The sequence below is a fragment of the Dunckerocampus dactyliophorus genome, chromosome 12 (assembly GCF_027744805.1).
Source record: "Dunckerocampus dactyliophorus isolate RoL2022-P2 chromosome 12, RoL_Ddac_1.1, whole genome shotgun sequence".
NCBI classification, from domain to species: domain Eukaryota; kingdom Metazoa; phylum Chordata; class Actinopteri; order Syngnathiformes; family Syngnathidae; genus Dunckerocampus; species Dunckerocampus dactyliophorus.
Genome location: NC_072830.1, coordinates 15,350,923 through 15,371,461, shown reverse-complemented (window position 1 = coordinate 15,371,461; position 20,539 = coordinate 15,350,923). Strand labels below are relative to the sequence as shown.

General features: G+C 38.5%; 1 protein-coding gene across 1 annotated transcript in view; it reads right to left on the bottom strand.

The window, feature by feature from the left end:
* The window catches only part of lrfn1 (leucine rich repeat and fibronectin type III domain containing 1), a 218,677-nt gene that overhangs the window by 31,838 nt on the left and 166,300 nt on the right, over positions 1 to 20,539 (bottom strand). Inside the window, exon 3 of the mRNA XM_054793220.1 lies at positions 19,047 to 19,154. The gene's annotated coding sequence lies outside the window, so the exon portion shown is untranslated. The remainder of the gene's footprint in view (positions 1 to 19,046; positions 19,155 to 20,539) is intronic.

The following is a 20,539-nucleotide window of genomic DNA, read 5'->3' as shown; positions in this document are numbered from 1 at the left end:
ATAGTCCCAGGCTAGTCTGGAAGACCTCCAGATCACCTTGAAACAGCGCACAGATTCCATGACCTCTCTAGCATTCATTAGCATTTAATCATGTTTATTCTCAATGCTTCTTGCAAAGACGAAAATAGCAGCCAATATTGCTGGGCATGTCTCTTCTCTCTGCGCTTTTTTGATGTTCATTTTCACTTCCATTGTGATGGCTTTCCTTTTCCTTGGCGCACTACTGTTTGGGAGACATAATGCTAAGCGAACTAATAAGCGGTTAATTCTTCCACAGCATGGCTGCACAGGCACGAGGCACTAACATAGAACACCGGAAACCGAGGACCGCCTGAACTCCTTTTGAACTCATATCCAGCTGGCCTCTCGCTGGTTTTATTGCCTTAGCAGAAATGAATTTGTACTTTTCAAGCACTGTTTGCCCCATTTCCTTTTGGATCCATAACTGTGCATAAATCCCCCTCAGGGCCCTGACACACTCTTGGATCATGTAGCACACCAATATTCATTATTTCCCTGACAGCTTGGAATGGATCATTCCAGTAATTCTGAACATTACAAGCTGTCGTTCATCTGCACTCCACAATCACTTAGAATTCCTTATTTATAAAACAAATATTTTCATAGTTAGAGCATAGAAATCCTCTAAATATGGATTTTAACATTATTAGAGCCCTCTTTATACTCAAATTATCCTATAGAGTAGACATAATACCTACAACTATAACAGAAAATAAGACATATTAGACATAAATAAGACTAAATAACAACTGCTTCAAACTTGAATAAAATAGTCTGGGGGCACTTTTGCCTTGTAAAAGGCCGGTCCCAACAATTCGTTGAGACCAGATTGCCAGAACAACAGGCTTTTATTGCAGGTTTGAATGATCTCACAACACGCACAATAATCCGTAATAAAAACATGGGCTGCTGTTGCGGCCGTAACCCACGCCAAGCTAAAACTCAACTCTGGACCCCTGACGTCACTTCCTGCCCGCCACTCTCTCGGGTCCCCCTGAGGGGAACACATTTATAGTGACACACTCAATCACAAGTCTTATTTATGTCTTAAATGGCTTATTTACTCTTATTATATTGGTAATACGAGTGTAAAGGTGACTATAGGGGTGTTAGTTTATGTATACGGGCTCTAATAATGTTAAAAAACGTATTTAGATGGTCGTAAACACGTTTTGTATGCTCTAACTATGAAAATATTATGTTTTGTTAATTTACTGAGTGATTTTTTTTAAGTAACATATACAAGTAGATTTTAAAATAACTGTTTGCGTTGATGTTTATTGATGGAATTATTGAGTGCCTTAATATAAGTACAGTATAAATAGAACTGTTTTATGATTAACTGAGTGAGTGATTACAAGTAGTTTATAGAAATAATGCTTTATTAAATAATTAGCTGGGTAGATGACGAACTGTTTAAGTGTGTCAAAGGTTAACTTGTAATAGTAGTGAGAGCTCACACATCGTGAAGGCCAGCTGGGACCAGCAGCCAGATAGGGAAGCATAAACAAGTCAGAAGCCTTGAGATAAACTGGGGAAAAGAATGTCTTTTTTATGTAGAATAATTGTCAACAACCCAGCGACAATCACCTGCTGATGTCACACAACTTCATCAAAGAATCCGGGAGAAAGTTATCTTTAAAGAAAGACTTTTATGAAACAGCAGAGGGGACCATAAATCGGGACGTGTTTCTCTTCCTTCGGAGAGGAGGCGGAAGGCGTCCATGGGTAGAGAAATAGTACGGAGCTTCATAGCTCTTAAGATATTCTGTCTGACTTATTTTTCAATACATTTTGTAAATCTAATCTGGTGTTTCAGTCTTCTTTCCGTCTCATACCTGGAGATTAACAAACACGTAAGGGGGATATGAAATTGGCCTAATTAATTTTCTAAAGTGGTCCTTTGACCTTTAGTAGGTTGTGAAAAATTTCATCACCAACTGTTTATAAATAACAAACCCTACTTTGCAGAAATTAGGGCCGGGTCTGCGATAAACGAGGGATTACTGTATATTGATTACATTCAACCAACATGTATGGTACTGTAAGGGTTGCTTTCCAGGTGCTTTCTTCAGGTCTTGTTAGTTCACATAGTTCTCCATTAGCTGGCAATCTGGCCACTTCTTGCAAGCAACTCATGCAATTTAAGCACTTGTTGATTGAAATAAGGCCAACTATTTCAAATTAGTTTAAAATCAAGAAGGCAGCACAGTCATTTTTAATTCATATATTCATTTTTCCTTCTCTCTCCACATTGCAGGTGTGTGATATTTCCGCCGATTACAAACGCCAAAATGAAGGCATCAGCAGCTAATGAGTGGCCACCGCAACCAAGCTGATGAATAATAAATGATTGGATGATTAGTTTCAGGTATTCTGACTGATAGAAGCCACATGACAATAATGCAGCCATAAAGCATAAAACATCAATAGTGAATGTGGGGTGTGTTTAAAAATGGCATTTCTATTTACGCCATCCACTAACACACACCGCCAATGTTGTCCAAGGTGCTATTACTACACTTTAGAGTAGCTCTGCCCAAGCGACTTGTCCATAATGCTCCATCCAAGACAGCTCATTGTGATGCCAGGAGCACTTAGAACATCTCTGCCTCATGTGCAGCTCGGCCTCCTCCTCGCTTTCCTCCGGCCCGCGAGCCAAAGCGAATTACAGTAACAGATTGGACGCTAGTGTAATCTCAGGCAGGCGGATTGGGATCTGTTGCGGGGCGGGCAAATGGGAGCGAGGACCCTGCCAGGTCTCTTTTTGGGAGCTCGCTCTCTTCCATGCTAGACAATTGCAGGAGCTGTGGTCCCGGGACCGGCTAGCAGCAAACAACATGGATCCTCTGTCAGGGCCTTGACAGAAAGATGGACAGACACTACATTACGCCGCCGAGCGCAAACATGCTCAGATGTACACACTTTGTGATTGATGAAAGCAATGCAAAGCATGCACAGTACCTCGCTGAAGGTGGGAGAAGCTTATTCCCTCGGGCTGATATTTATAAATAGCCCTTTAAATGCACAGCATATTCCATTTCCATGAAAGACCATATCTGAATTCTGAGAATGTTTCATTTGGCCACCAGAGCAGAGATTCCCTTGACAAGCACAACTCCAATGGGCTGATCATGATAAGCTACAGACATGACTTCGGAATCAAAAACAGCATTTTTCACTCATTCACGGTTATATGGAATGGTTTGCCTCTCGTGTGTAATGCCCCCTGCAACTGTTGACGTCAAACGGAATATAATGATCGCTCAGTGGTGTCAAAATATATACAAACACACACACACACACACACACACACACACACATACATATATATATATATATATATATAATATATAAAGACATATATATGTATATATGTGTGTATGCTCCAGTTAGGGTTTTATGTTGCCAATTCCGATCCATGAGTGACATGGCCTATATTGATACCAATACCGATCGTTTGGAATAACTGTGCATTTTTCAGTTTGTTTATGATGAGTGGTATTGGTCAGGGGCATTACACAAAGGGCCCTGACAGGTAGGTAACTATAAAAAAAATAAACGTTTGGGTGGATTTTTGTACTATTTTACACAAACCTGAATTTAAAAATAGAGTAAAATAGTATAGTAATACGAATATATGGGAAATAAACTGTTCAATAATTATTTTTTTTAGCTCAAGATAACAAAATTAACAGAATAAAATACACACCTACATCAAAAATAATACAAATAAATATATTTATTAAATAGAAATCTGTCCTGCTTAAATTAAGAGAATAAATTGAGTGTCCAGGTTGCAGGGTTTTTTCCGATTTTCATCACTATTAGAGCTGTCAACTATTTGTGTTTTATTTATGACTGGCAACATTTTAAATTGTACACTACTTTATTTACCAAGCACATCTCCATTCAAACAGCGTGGCCATTGTTTTTATGCTATTTTGTGCTAATTTGTCATTAGATAAAGGCATAAAGTCTGAATCAGCCTGTGAGATAGGAAACCCCTTTGATAGTATCACCATCATAAGGCTTGACACACTTCAATATGTGTGTATATTCAATAAACAACCACACAGAAATACTGTTTTGAGAACAAGACAATTAGTATAATGACAACAAGATAGCAAAGTTGTTCAATGACACGTTATGTTAGTACATACCCCAAAATGATAAGAGGCATTATGGATTATCCTCACTGATCTTTTTTGCAGTACCTTTAGGGAGTGAAGATTGCTTTTATAGTTATTACCCTATATATCCACACAGTAATACCAGAGAGCAGTAAAGAGTAGGGAGTGATTTTTGATCAAGAATACATTTTATTCTTTATTCGATATTGAAGTATTTCTCCCCAGCTTATGTTGTATATTTTTAATGTCAGATTTCCAGCAAAATTTTTCATCTATTATGACCCTTTCAACGTCCACTCCGTCTATTTGTATTTGGTTGTACATGTCCTTTCTGCTATTACCAAATATCATTATTTTAGTTTTACTTAAGTTCAAGGATAATCTGTTTTTGTCAAACCATAGTTTTAATATAGCCATTTAATCCATGATTAATCATGATTAATCACTTTTTTTTGTCCGTTAACTCATAATTAATCAACATTTAATCGCAGATGAAATACGTTTTTTGTAGATCTCTTTGTGGTAAACAGTTCCATATGCAACTACAACAATAACTACATCAAATTTATTACATTTTATTTAAAAAAAAATATATACAATTGGAAATCCCACAGTTTTTGCACGTTTAATGCGAGCTGCGTTTTGTCCCACTTTGTTTGACAGTCCTTGAACGCACCATCTGAACTTTGTCCCATGCTGCACAGTACTACTACTACTATACTGTATTTTTACCCTGTTTCTTTCACCTTACATTTGGTTCCAAATGCTGATACAATGTGGGAATACATAAAGGTAAGGTTTGATTACCTTATTGAGTGCTCATGTGCACATTTGTTCGGTACACAACATCTCTGAAAAGCAAAGTCCAGGCTTTTACTGGTGGATGATGGGTTCAAAAATATTATACAGTTAGAAATCCCCCAGTTTTTGAATGCTTAACACAAGTGGCGATTTTTCCTATTTTGTTTGACCGTCCTTGAACGCACATTCTCCCGTTCTCACACACTGCACAAATAGATACTTAATTGACCTTCAAGAGAAATTCACACAGACTTCTGTACTATTTTTCACCCTTTTTCTTTCACTTCATATTTGCTCCCAAATGCTGATACTATGTGGGAATGCATAAAGGTAAGATTTGATGACCTCATTGAGTGCTAATGTGCATATTTGTGGTACCCAAACACACACACAAAAAAAAAATCCAGGCTGTATCTGTATTCATTTTGTGCTTTTAATTTGATGTTGTTCCTGTCATAGTTTTACACAATAAATAAGATAAATTAGATCGCTATTATGTACGTATGTTTTACTGATGCGCTGATGACTAGGTAGTGCCCTGCTAATTCTAGCAATTGCTAGTGCTGCTGGCGCTGAATTGACAGAAGCCCCAACATAGCAGTCCTCGATTAGGCCTGCCGTTAACTTAGTCCGTGACAATTCCAATCACAGTGACAGTAGATACACTTAACTTTGGTCTTGCTGCGAGAGCCATCTGCCAGGGCAACAAGGTTGTGGAACTCCCTCCCACTAAACCATGTCTCCAGAGACTCCTAACATGAACTGTTTAAACCAAACAGACAAAAGTTGAACTTTTTGGAAGGTATGTGGCGTAAAAATAATGCTGCAAAAAGAACATCATACCTACAGTAAAATATGGTCAGGGGCTGTTTTGCTGCTTCAGGACCTGGAAGACTTGATAAACGTGATAAATGAAATCATGAATTCTGCTGTCAACCTAAAAATCCTGAAGAAGAATGTCCGGCCTTCTCTTTGTGACCTCAAGTTGAAACCAACTTGGGTTCTGTAGCAGGACAATGATCCAAAACACACCAGCAAGTCCACCTCTCAATGGCTGGAGAAAAACAAAATGAAGACTTTGGAGTGGCCTAGTCAAAGTCCTGACCTGAATTCTATTGAGATGCTGTGACATGACCTTAAAAAGGTGGTTCATGTTGGAAAACCCTCCAATGTGGCTGAATTACAACAATTCTGCAAAGATGAGGGGGGCCAAATTAAAAGCACAAAATAAATGCCGACCCACCATCCACCAGTTCAAGTTCCAGCCAAGTTTTTCCAGAGAGATGATTACATCTCTGTTTGACGTGTGTGGTAAAAGGCAGTGAGCTAGCATGAATTCATTTGAGACAAATGAGCACATTAGCACTCAATAAGTCATCAAAACTTACCTTTATGCCTTCCCACATAGTATCAGCATTTGACACCAAATATGAGGTGAAATAAAAGTGGTAAAAATACAGTAGTAGTCTATCTGTGTGGCATGAGATAAAGTTAGCACACGCACCATGGACATGTGTCAAGTGAGACGGATGTAACAGAGAGAATCCGGCCACTTTTCAAAATAAAACGTACAAAAAAAATGAAATAATGGAAATTATTTTTTCTTTCTGTGCGGCCCGGTACCAAATGACCCACGGCCCGGTACCGGGCCGCGGCCAGGGGTTTGGGGACCACTGCCTTAGCATACGAGTGTCCCAACTAATGAGTGTTGTTTATTTACGAGCCGTCTCTGGGCTGCAAGCTAAAATCTTGGTTACAAGCTGCTAGCTACGGGCAGGCATAGTCTCATACTGCATATATATATATGTGTATGTGTGTATGTATATATATATATATATATATATATATATATATATATATATATATATATATATATATATATATATATATATATATATATATATATATATGTCTCTCGCAGTACTGTATCTAACTCTGCAGTAAACAAAAGCTGCTGCCCTCAAAAATGGGCCCTGCACCCTTTCATGCCTTATGATTAGGGAATTTAGAACAGCAATGGACTGGGCAAGTCCCAAAGATCCACTGGTTAATCACAGTAAAGGTTTGGCGTTTATTAAGAAGTCATATAATATACTTCAAGAAAAAAACTGCATCTCAACTTTGCCATGTAGGTAAAAAAGTCCATTATTAGTACCCACTTCAGTCTTTGCTCTTTTCTTTCCAAATATTTCAACCTTTCTGTGCTCTAACTACAAAAATAATTGATTAAAATGTAAGACCCCGGCCATGAACCTCACCGCACATCACTGATTAGAGTGTGATTGAAGGTTGAAGATTGTAAGGACAGCAGTCTTGAGACTTTTGCTCACCAAACTAATAAACCAGAATGTGGGCTAAACCTCTATTGATTCATGCTTTGCAACGTAACACTTGCCTGTGAATGCCTCCAGTGGTGCACTGACATGCATAACACAATAAGTACTGCGACTCAACTTTTTTCTTTTTAACTAAGGCACTGCAGTAAAACAAGCGTGCATCTCATAAGAAAATGTAACTGCTCTTGCTATTGCCTGAACTCGAGGCTCGACACCCGTGTGAGAGGTTCTCTGCTTTTCCCGCTGTGGGAGAGAGGCTTGTTTACGCGCAAGCAAAAACCTGATTATGCTATTTTTGGATATTAATGTAAATGGATTCTCAGACTCAACTGCAACTAATGAGAATGAGAATGAGCGTGCATGTGGTGAGCTTCCTTGCGTCTGCATTGCATCATTTCACATTGCAAATCTCAGCTGGTAGAAACAATGCTTTTCTGCGTACTGTACATGTCGACAAGCCAGCAAAAATGGAGACCATGATGTATGAGGAAATCAATGTTCGTGTGACTCAGTCTTCAAAGTGAAAAAAAGATTTAACAGAGAATGCAGTATGAGCTTTTCTCCCTTTGAGCCACAAATATACTGTATTATATCTGACTTATGCTTGCATTGATTTTTACCAGATTTCCTCTCGTGTTACTTCAGATTGCTTCAACTATTAGGCTGTTTCCAAGTCACAAAAGCCTCACCCTTACAAAATGATCAAAAGTGGATGGAATGGAATGGAGAACTCGATTCTTGGTTAGCTGCAAAGATGCTGGGGTATGCTTAACATGGAGATGCGTGCCGTTAAGCCTGAGAATATCACCAGGCGCTGCTCATCTCCAACATTTGATATTCCGGGGCACACGAGCTGTGAAGCTGCAAGATGACTTTGACGAGAGGAGCAGGCCACAGAACACAAGGCAGAAGAAGCAGACTTATGGGAACAGTGGCACCGGCGGAATGCTGAATACAGAAGGCTAATAACTTGATCCTCCTTCCTCTGTCTGTGCCGCCATCCTGACAACTTGGCTTCGGCGTCTACTTAGAGCACCAGCATTTCCAAGCTGAAGGCTACCATCATTTTGTGTACGCAGCCATGAAGTAGAGGGGAGTCGTGTCGTTGCGCCCACTGCCTCCTTAAACTTGACAGCCGGCATTAAAGTACACTTGAGAGGCAACGTATAGACCATAAGAACAACAACTGCTGCATTTTCACAACACAAATTGCTCTTATTTCATCGTCATTTTTAGAAGGAGTAAAAGCAACATTAAGGAATTTACCTTGGTACACTTCAGGTGCAAAGCAACAAATATGCAAATGTTTTCAGCTTCCTGGAATTGCACTCCAAAAATAAAATTTCCAAAAATTAAAAAAAGTGCCATTTTAAGCAACAGTTTCAAATTTTTTTCCTAAAAAGAAAAAAATACATTGTAGCAATTTTTACATGAGAAAACAAATCTTTTTTTAAGAAAGCATATCTAGCTAATTCTTAAGATTTTTTTTGCCAGAAATTACTTTTTTTTTTCTAATCACAAGCGAAAAATTACAGTCGTCCCTCGCAATATCACGCTCGCTCCCTTGCTATATCACGTGTTTTCAGAAATGAAGTAATTAATGAATTATCACTGTTTTGTGGGAGATTTTGGTCTATTATTAGTCAAAATACAAACAATATGTATGATTCAGGTGACTGGGTGGCAGTAATGACACAAAACATTGAGACATTACCTTACATTACATTACCTTAACACTGCATGAAGTCATGAAGTCAGCCAGGGCATGTCCCACATGATACAGTGAAAAAAAGTTCTCCTCCCATTTCACGTGGAAGTGGTAAGTTTTTGGCTTCTTAAGTTTAGAAGAAATACATTCGAGGCTAACTGGTTAGCTCTGAAGCTTGCTTGCTAGCGGTTGTCTTGAGCCCCTGCAGCACAAATAATAGGAGAGTAAAGCTGGCAATAGGCGAGTTATTTCATATCTACAAGGTTCTAATAACGTTAAAAAATGTATTTAGAAAGTCATAAACAGGTTTTCTATGCTCTAACTATGAACATATTCTATTTATTAACATTGAATCGGCACAAATTAATTTTGGTCGGGTGTGGAAGCGATTAACCGCTATAAACGAGGGATGACTGTATTCTTCAGCAACAGATTAAGAATACATGTCTTACATTAAGAGTAAAACTGGTTATATACACTTTCTAAATTGAAGAATTGACTCACACAGAGAAAATATATCTAAAGATTTGCTGATTTTGCACCAATGTGAAGGCTGCACTGCAAATTTCCTAAAGCTTACCAATATTTATTATATAAAATCTAGTCATAAAATCTTAATAATCTTGAGATAACATTACAGTCATCCCTCGCTATATGGCGGTTCGAATATCGCTCCCTCACTTTATTGTGTTTTTCAAAAAATAATGAATTAATAAATGATGGCTGTTTCGTGGTTGACTATGGCTGACTATTAGTCAAAATGCGTTGCCTTTGTAGGCAAAAGTTAATTTACTGAGTGGATAAATAATTATTACAAGCAGATTTTAGAATAACTGTTGCATTGATGTCTATTGATTGAATTATTGCTGAGTGCCTTAAAATAAGTACAGTATAGATATAACTGTTAAATCAATTCATCTAATAACTTAGTGAATGATTACAAGTAGTTTATAGAAATAATGCTTTATTAAATAGTTAGCTGAGTAGATGAACATCTGTGTTTCAAAGGTTAAACAGAAATAGTGTGGTGCTCACACATAGTGTACAGACAGCAGCCAGATATGGTCACAGAATGTAGTCAAAATAACTCGGCACTATCGCCTGTTGGCGTCACCCTACTTTGTCAAGCAATCCGGGAGAAAGTTAACTTTGGAGAGACTGGCGCCAATGGTGTGAGCAAAACAATCCATCGAGACTCTCTCTCATACATCCGGAGGAGCAGGCAACCGGTGCATGAGACGGGGTCCGGAGCTTTGTAAGCTGCGGAAGATATTCTGTCTGACTTATTTTTCAATACATTTTGTAAGTCTAATTTGGTGTGTGAGTCTTCTTTCCTTCTCATGACTGGAGATTAACGAACACGTAAGGGGGAGGTGAAATTGGAAATTGGCAAAGTTGTCCTTTGACCTTTAGTAGGTCATGGAGAATTTCATCTCCAACACCTTTCACACTGCATGGAGCCGAGCCGACATGCTATGGCTGGGATCAAGTGAAAAACATGTTCTCCTGTCATTCTGTGTGGAAGTGGTATGTTTCTGGCTTCTTTGTCCTTCTTCCCCACTTAGTTTGAAATACTTTCCTAAGTTTAGAATAAGTACTGTACATTGGAGAGGTTAACTAGTTAGCTCACTAGCTTGTTATGCTAGCAGCAGCCGTAGCCTGTGCAATGTGATGTAAACAAAGTACAGTAGTGTAAAAGTGGCTATGGGGATTTTATTTCATGTGTACAGGGCTCTAATAATGTTAAAACCCGTATGTAGAAAGTCATCCCGTATGAAGAAAGACTTCGAAAAACAAGTAACCAAATATGGCAACATGCCGACAAGAACAAATGCTATCCGAGTGGTTAGCATGTTGGCCCTACAATCAGGCAAATGGTTGTTTTTTCTATGGAAAAAAATTTTGCTTGAATCTAGCCTCATGAAAGCTAATTTGATCTCAATTTGTGAATGTTAGAACACTTGGCTTAAATCTTACCTTATAATAAGAACATTTTACTTAAATCTAGCTGTATGCTTGTAGGAAAACTGCACTTTTTTTGAAATTTTGCCCATCATAGACAATCCTTATGTGAGACATGAACGAACACACGTCTTTCTCTTTTCTGTGCGTTCTAAAGATATATAAACTGAAAAAAAGAGACAGCTCATTACTGCACGTAATGGGACACACCTACAGTATGCCGCTTACAAAGACTGCTATTAATACACCTCCGAAAACCTCCAAGAAGGTTTTATGGTTTTATATACATGCTGTAACAATATAATAACATTTACATTCATGACAACATGTAATACTTACAGTATTTTGGTCCTTTTAAGCATTAAAAGGATTGATTTCACATAGCAACATAGAAACGAACGCCTACAAACAAACATGTTAACTTTTCCAAACTCAAAAATAAAAACACAGCAGCAATGGCAGCAGCTCCAATATCTAACATTACCAATATTACCGTTTTGGTCGTGGCCTGAGGCGTTGAGAGCACGGCACTGACACGCTGCGGGCGAGTGTGTGGTGAAGCTAATCGCTATCCAGCTAGTAGCTAGCCGTGTGTTGTAGCGACGTGTAAAATGCACCAGTAACGTAGTTCGATCGGCAGAACAATGTTAATAATAATGAATAACAATGTCGCTGTAGTTTTTTCAGAAGGCTTCATAGGTGGAATAAGTGTTTCCCATTACGTGCAATAATGAACTGTCTCTTTTTATCTGTTTTTATATATTTAGAGCGCACAGAAAAGAGAAAGACATACAGTATGTGCCCAAGTCTCATAAGGATTGTGGATGATGGGCAAAATAATAAAAAAAAAAAAGAGGGGTAATTTTCCTTTAAAGTTAGACCTGATTTCTTATTTTAGGACTCATTATATTCTTAAAAGACACAACAAAAATATTCCAAGCAAATTGTGTTTACCCCACTGGCTGAAGAAAAAGTTTCCATTTTAAAATAATTTGGCCTTGTTTCAAGTATGGCTTTTTTGCAGTGTGTGATCAGATCCTGGCAACGCGGGGCAGTACATTACCATGCTGCAACCTGAGGTCACTGTATCTCTGTACATTCAGAATGCCAGCAATATAACGCACCTGTGTCCCTTTTCCATACCATAACCCCACAGCCACCATGAGACACTCCATTCACTTCACAGGTGCATTTTAATAATGAATCAATTATGAATCCTCACTAATAATAGCTGAACCATATTTGCGAGAGACAGGCCTTTTGTGTACATAGAAACAGCTTTAGATGTCATGAAAAATGGGAGCAAAACCAAAAGCGTTGCGTTTATGTTCACATTTGATGACTATATATAACCAGAGTGTCACTCAGAGAGCAAACAATAATAACACGTGGAGCATCGTATTTGTGTTTGCGTGTCCATCTGTTCATAGGCATGTTACTTTCTGGTTCATCGAGGATGATGAAAAGTTGTGAGTAAATAGGCGATTGTGTGGATGCCATAGCGACTCCTACTACATATATTCCTATATATGCACATATATCCAGATTCGCAACAAAGTTTAATCCTCCTTGGCAGGGGGCATAAACTAGAAGTGGGCGTGGTTTAAGCAGAAATGGGAGGGGCTTAACTCGGCACATTATTTAAAGTCTGATGGATTGATCAAAAGTTGCAATATTTATTGTTTATTATTCAGCTACATGGTCTGTAACAAACGAAGAACCATATTGACCTGAATATAAGTACAGTCAGCCCTCCTCTGTAGCGGTTAATTGGTTCCAGACTCAACCGTTATAAGTGAATTTCCGCAAAATAAGATTCCTTATTTTTTTTATGGAATACTTTTGTTGAGGATAGAAAACTTGTATAAAACCTTCTAAATACGGTTTTTAACATTATTAGAGCCTTCTAGACATGAAATAACACCCTCATAGTCATGTTTACACTCATATTACCCAATAATAATAATAATAATAATAATAAGCATAATAAGAGAAAATAACTCATAATATAGACTCACACATGTTAGCATGGGGAGAGTTTGTTGTTGTTCCTTTTGGGACTTTTTGTGGTGGCTAATGTAACATTACTGACACCTAGTGACCAGTCTTTGGTGCTTAATTTAGGCCAACATAAATAAAATTTGCTTAAACATGCATATTTTGACATGTAATAGGCTGTATTCAACCACAAAACAGCAATGGTTTATTCATTAATATATTTTGAAAAACCGTGACAGAGTAAAGCCCCAAAATACGTAGTGCAATGTGGCGAGGGATGACTATAGTACAAAAAAGTGTAACCGTTCATCTTATATTTGGGGTCTAGAGATTCATACTTGGGGAGAAGCCGCCCAAAACAACAGGTTTTGGGCGGCTTCTCCCCAAGTAAGTCGGAGCTTTTCTTCCTGTTGCTCACACACACCAGTGACCTGGAGAGATGCAGCCACGACAGACACCCGCTGGAAAATAAATGTCTGAACGATTGTTAGCAAACAACAGAGGAAGAATTGTGACGCTAATTTTAAAATAATACTGATCAACGAAGCAGAGTCATCATCCAACTGTCGAGCAGCTTTATGTACTGCAATCTATTGGTTGTTCCTTCACTGATATTGAAAACAATATTTTAAAAATACATTTTCTTTGGGCCCAATTTGAAATACTATTGAGCAATCTGTACAAACCCCTGTATGGGTTGCTGGCAGAAGCACCATTCAAGCATGCACCACCAGCATACTAGTGCTTCTCCACATAGGCTGCATGGCTGCATGTGTTTTGAAATGGTATCTAAAAAAAACGGAGCAAGTGCACAAAAATGGTTAGGAACCACCAGTCCTCGTCTTTTGGGTTTATGCAGGATGAGTGTGATTGTTTTAGATGATCCTTGTTAAAGGTTTGCTGAGAGGGAGGGGAAAAAAAAACATGTTCCACTCAGTAACACACGCTGGCTAATTAGCATTGCCTGGCTGTTCGCTTTGAACGAGTGGAGGACAAGTGGGAGCCATCCTACTTCTTTGTTCTTATTACTGTGCAATTTCCTCTTGGCTGCAGCAGGCCACAGAGGTTATGATCGTAGAGGGTCAAAGGTAGACGGAGCAGCCAACTCCCACAGCATTTTTCTTAGATGCAAACCCTCTCTGAAAATAGAATACAGTATGTGGACGTATGAGCTATGTGACATTTGCATGATGCAGACAGATGCTGCGGGGATACAGGTACCCGCTGCACTTCGGATGCGTGCAATTATTCACGGCCGACTGCTCTCTGAAGACACAGCACACATGATTAACTCCACCCTCTCATGTGCCGGCTGTTAATGAATAGTTTCATGCTATATGTCATGAGGTCCAACCGTGACTCCGCATGCTGGTGTTGCTACAGCATTCGGATAGGGAGCTTGATAGTCCGTTTCAAGTTCAAGAGACTCCACCAACGACCTTGATCAATTCACATGGGTCACGTATTTGGCAGCGCCGGTCTGCACTACTGGCACGTTTTACGTTTGTCTTAGGTTTTCCTTTTGAAGTTTCCCCAGGGGAATCCCAGCAGCTTGAGAAAAATAAAGAAAAACATCTTCAAACCTGCTGAGCTGCATCCGTTATGTTTAAAGGCAAAGTAAAGTGATTCTTTTTTTGTTCAGGCAGTGAGAGAGTAAACAGTCTGGGCGAGCAGAAAAAATGCCACAAAATATACTGGAGGAAATCTGTTTTTGGGGGAGTAAGGGACGCCCCTGCCATATCGTATGTTCCCCAAGGGGAGGCTCACTGCGTCACACTTCCAGATGAATAATCAAGTGAGGTCACAGCAAACAGCTGCAATGGTGGCTGCTATTGTGAAGAGTATTCTTGAGTAAAGGTTTTGTGGGGTAGCTTATAGCAGGGGTGTCCAAACATTTTCCACCGAGGGCCACATAGTGAAAAATGAAAAAATGCAAAGATATGCTAAGAAGTTAAATATATTTCAAGAAGAAACGGCATTTCAGCTTTGTGATATAGGTGGTTAGGTGAATTCTTTACTTTATTCTATTTTCTGCACCCTAATTTACCAAAAAAAAAATATTATTTGTTGTTTTGTTTGTTTTTCATAGTATTACATCTTTTAAAAAAGTCTTTTTTTCTTTAATATTTCAACTTTCAACTTTGCTCATAATATTACGACATTATTCTCATAAAAGTATGACTTTTTCTCATTAAATTACAAATCATTTTTTTCTGTTTTGTGCAATACTAATTGACCATGTGGTGAAAGAGAGCTATGTTTTCTCTTCCACTTTATCACGCACTCCAGATCATGATTATTTTGATATTTTGATTATTTTATGTGTCATATTTTCTGGAGTATACGTCATACTTTTTTTTCCCACATTGTGTCTGGTCTTGCAACTTATAGTCAGGTGTGGCTTAAAGTGCGACCACTTTAAGTTAAAGTGGATTGGTTGTTGTTTTTTGGCGACACCTAGTGGCTGCAATGATTCATTGAGTTGAGCTTGTGATGCGGCGAGCCACACAAATTCTCAAATTCACAAATCGTCTTAACAATACAGAGCATACTGGACACTTTTTGTTAAGAAGTAGGCCTACTTTCTAACACACTTCTGCTTTGCTGACTGTCTGTAGATAATGTGCAACAATAATGCTATGATACCCGTGTAGATTGAGAAAGTGTGGTATTTTAGACAGCAGTGTTGTTTAAAAAGGACACTCATTCTAGTTTGGAGATTGTAGCTGCTGCGTCAGCCACAGACTAACTAAATATACAGTTATGATTTTCAGTCTATTTTAATTCATTTGCGAGTGTTAAATTATTCTGTTTGATATATTTCCACACAACGGGATGCGTCCAGGTGTCATGTGTTATGGTTAACACTTTTGATGTTTTTTTTTAAACAGTTTACAGTTTTTCTTGCATCCACCAACAGTGGAACTTTGGTTCGCGTCATTAATTCGTTCCAGAAGGTCTGACTCCAAATGAAACGGACGTTCAACGAACACCTTTTTCCCATGAAACACGCTTTATAGTTTTATGTGCAGAAAACATTTTGAAATGCATACAAATGTATATAAATGATTAATGTAAGTAGGGATGTAACGATTTGTTTTAATAACGATTCGATTTGTATCACGATTCGAGGTTGCCGATACGATTAAAGGATGACAACGGTTCATTTTGTATGATAAGATCCAAAACGATTCAGTAACTTTAAATTGATTCAGTTAATTTTTAGCCAAAAATTCAATAAGTCTAACTTTAAAATAAATACCTGGTACTGACAGGGCAGGTGAAGTACTACAAAAAAAAAAAAAAGAAAAAAAAAAAAAATATATATATATATATATATATATATATATATATATATATATATATATATATATATATATATATAATAAGTTGGGCTGTGACATTTGTTTTAAAAGTCAACAGACTTTAAAATTTGTTTTGATAATCAAAAAGTCCAGGGAAGAAAATCAAGTGTCATAATTTTCATGCAGGCCTGTAGCACTCGCAGTGCAGCAGCATGCTGTATTGGTTTCCATGGCACACTACAAATTGCAAGTACACAGTAATTTCGGAGCAAAATTAACATATTTCGCATCAGATTTTAGCGAAATTTCAACTTTAGATAGATATGAAAGTGAATTTATAACCTACATACATTTTATCCTGTCCTGAAGCTCTGTTCCATGAGTTTGAAAGGCTTAAAGTTGGACTTAAGCGCTCGTATGACTCAATGTGGTCCAACACTCAGTATAAATCCAGTATAAAGTGTGGCGATGACATCACAGGCAGACTGAACTTAGTGTAGGGCGTCTAGAGTCACTCTTTACAGGACAAAAAATCCCAAACTTGTGCTCTTTGGAGAGGACGTGTCAGCTCCATTTATTCAACTGCACATGTGCCAACCACACTGTAACCACAACAATCATCCGTGTGCCCCACTCAACAGGCATGACTAATCAACTTACACCAAATCAAACTGTTACACGAGTAACGTAACGAGTAACGTCTTTATCATTACAAATGCTAAAAAAAACCCCCACACATCCATATAAAGTCTGCCCTGCTTAAATCCAATGCTTTATTTCTTGGTATCGATGCAATCAATTGATTACCTTTTAAACGATATTAGATCGATATACAGTCATGGAAAAAATTAGACCACCCTTGTTTCTTCAGTTTATTGATCCATTTTAATGCCTGGTACAACTAAAGGTACATTTGTTTGGACAAATATAATGATGATAACAAATATAACTCATAAGAGCTTAATTTAAGAGCTGATATCTAGCAACTTCCATGGTTATCTTGATAATAACCAAAATAACAAGTTCTAACATGAATAGCTATGGCATTGTACTGCCAGAAAATGTAACTCCTGTGAGCTATTTTTGTCCAAACAAAGGTACCTTTCGTTGTATCGGGCATTAAAATGAACGAGAAACTGAAGAAATGAGGGTGGTCTAATCATTTTTTCCATGACTGTATGTAGGCCAGAATGGCAACTTGCTGAACACAGATCGATGTACTGTTGTTGGATTATAGGAATATACTGTAAATTGATACATCGATGTAGTGGATGAATCGTTACACCCATAAATGAAAGGGATAAATTAACCTTTAAGGTTACTTTTACCTTCATTGAAGACGTGATTCTTGACGTGACTGAAAACAGGAAAGTGGTGGTTGATCTCGCTGCCAAATCGTGTCTTTGCGAACGGTCATGTATGAATTCTATGAAGGTAAAAGTAACCTTAAATGTTCATTTATCCCTTTGATTTGTCATTTATATGCATTTAGAATTGTTTTTTTTTTTTTTTTTGGGCCACACGGTGGTCTAGTGGTTAGCACGTTGGCCAATACAGGAACAGCCTGGAGATCGGGAAGACCTGGGTTCGATTCTCCCCTGGGCATTTCTGTGTGGAGTTTGCATGTTCTCCCCGTGTGCGCGTGGGTTTTCTCCGGGCACTCCGGCTTCCTCCCACATTCCCAAAAACATGCAGGTGAGGTTAATTGGAGACTCTAAATTGCCCATAGGTATGAATGTGAGTGTGAATGGTTGTTTGTCTATATGTGCCCTGTGATTAGCTGGCGACCAGTCCAGGGTGTACCCCGCCTGTCGCCCGAAGTCAGCTGGGATAGGCTCCAGCATGCCCCCGCGACCCTAATGAGGATGAAGCGGTATAGAAAATGGATGGATAGAATTGTTTTTTGCATGTAAAACTATAATTGTAGAACTATATAAACGTGTTTAATGTTAACATTTTTGACAATCAACTGCTGATGACATCATAAACTGTCGACATAATGCAGCTAACTTCTGGTTCAGTTTGCCATTTTGTTTAGCTAGCTAATAGGATTCTAAAGAGGAAGGACGTTTTCTTATAAAAAAAAATACATTAAAGGACAAAGTTGGACTCACGCAGTGTGTTAATTAATTGACAAGACGTGCAACATATTGTACACTAACCGAGGCAAATAACCGGAAAACATGTTAACCGGGGCTGAGGCTAACCAAGTTTCCGCTGTACTTACATTTTTTCTTTTTTTTTTTTTACTTATTTCAGCTTTTGGCGCCAGCTTATGATAGCTTGATCATAAATATGCAATGTATAGCTCAATGCGATTTATATGGTGTGGCGCATTTTTTTGACTTATAGCCCGGAAAATACGGTAATATATCTCAGACCTTATTATATATTACTTAAGATAACCAAACTGCTGTAACATAGTAAGAAAAAAACATCTTGATAATAAAAAAAGGTATTTTTGTCCATTTTAGGTATTTAATCTGCTTCGATTTCTGTTTCTGCAGTGTACAAAGTTGAAATTGTTATATTTTCTTCTATTTTCAGAAACAGTGGACAAATACAGTTTAGATGACAAAGCAGGGTGAATGAAGCATGCTGCATAGAAAAGCCACTCTGACCTAATTCTGCTATGCACCTGCAGTTCTCCCGGCCTTTCCTGTAACAAATTGCCATCTCTGATCTGCATATGCTGCAACTGGAATGTGCTGATGCACCACTGCTAATGCAACACTGTCTGCCCTCACTAAAGGTGCGACAGCAGCTGCTAACGTGAACTCACCACAAATATCAAGCTGTGGTCGCCATTGCGGGTCTCAGATCTGTGTCCCCTTCAGGTGGATGCCGACTCCCCGCTAAGGGCTGGTAGTGTGTCACGAAAAAGCACCACCTAGAGGACAGGAAACGAGATGGTTAGTTGTTTTCTTCCTTCTTCTCGACAGCACCAGCCTAAATAGGCGACATCGTGTCACAAATGCTCGGAGTGTTGTCAGTGCTGGCTTCTTTCAACACCTCTAAAAGGTCAAGCACTTCCGGTGAACAAATTGTCAGACTTTGAAGGAGTGATTCATGCCTTTGTATCAGCAAATCTGGACTATTGTTACAGTTTTATACGGGTATTAGTCAGTCTCTGCTCAAGTTGCAGACGATCACAACATACTGGTTTTAACTGCTTCGAGTTGACGTATGTGTTTTTAAGTGCCTTACCACTGTCCTATCTGTGTCATCTTTCAAAGCACGTACTCCTTCAAGATTGCTGGTAATCAGATGCTCCGACTTGTCCTGAGGTCCAGATTAAAACACAGCGGCAATCAGAGTTTTCGCTATGTGGAGCATTTTTTTGGTATGTGCCAAAATGCAATAAATACAGTATAGAGACAGTTAAATAGCTCATGAAAATATGAATTCAAATGTGAAATAAATGAGTGTATACCCGATTCATTTAAATCATGAAATCATTCTACTGTAAGTTTTTCTTAATCGTTTATTTCATGACCGATTTATATATTTAATTATCTGGGCGTGGCTTAAATGGCAGTTCAACCAATTCAATCATTGATTCCCCCCACCGCTTCTTGCTTGAAAGATGTGACACTCCTTAGTGTTTTTCCAGACAATAAATATACCATTAAATAATTCACCTGTCACGGTCAGGTCTGGAATCAATTAACCACAATAAATGAGGGATTAATGTACATACTGTAAATCGGTGAGGAAACAGCTTAAAAATATATTATGTAAGATTATATTTTACAATTTAAGTAATTCATGAACACATGAAAAAAAACAATTTAATCATATTTGTTTATTGATTTTATATATGTTGCTTTTTGACATTAATAAATATAATATTATATTTCCGTTACTATTCCTTAATTGGCCGCACGGTGGTCTAGTGGTTAGCACGTTGGCCAACACAGTAACAGCTTGGAGATCGGGAAGACCTGGGTTCGATTCTCCCCTGGGCATTTCTGTGTGGAGTTTGCATGTTCTCCCCGTATGCGCGTGGGTTCTCTCCGGGTACTCCGGCTTCCTCCCACATTCCCAAAACATGCAGGTGAGGTTAATTGGAGACTCTAAATTGTCCATAGGTATGAATGTGAGTGTGAATGGTTGTTTGTCTATATGTGACCTGTGATTAGCTGGCGACCAGTCCAGGGTGTACCCCGCCTGTCGCCCGAAGTCAGCTGGGATAGGCTCCAGCATGCCCCCGCGACCCTAATGAGGAAGAAGCGGTATAGAAAATGGATGGATGGATGGATGGATATTCCTTAA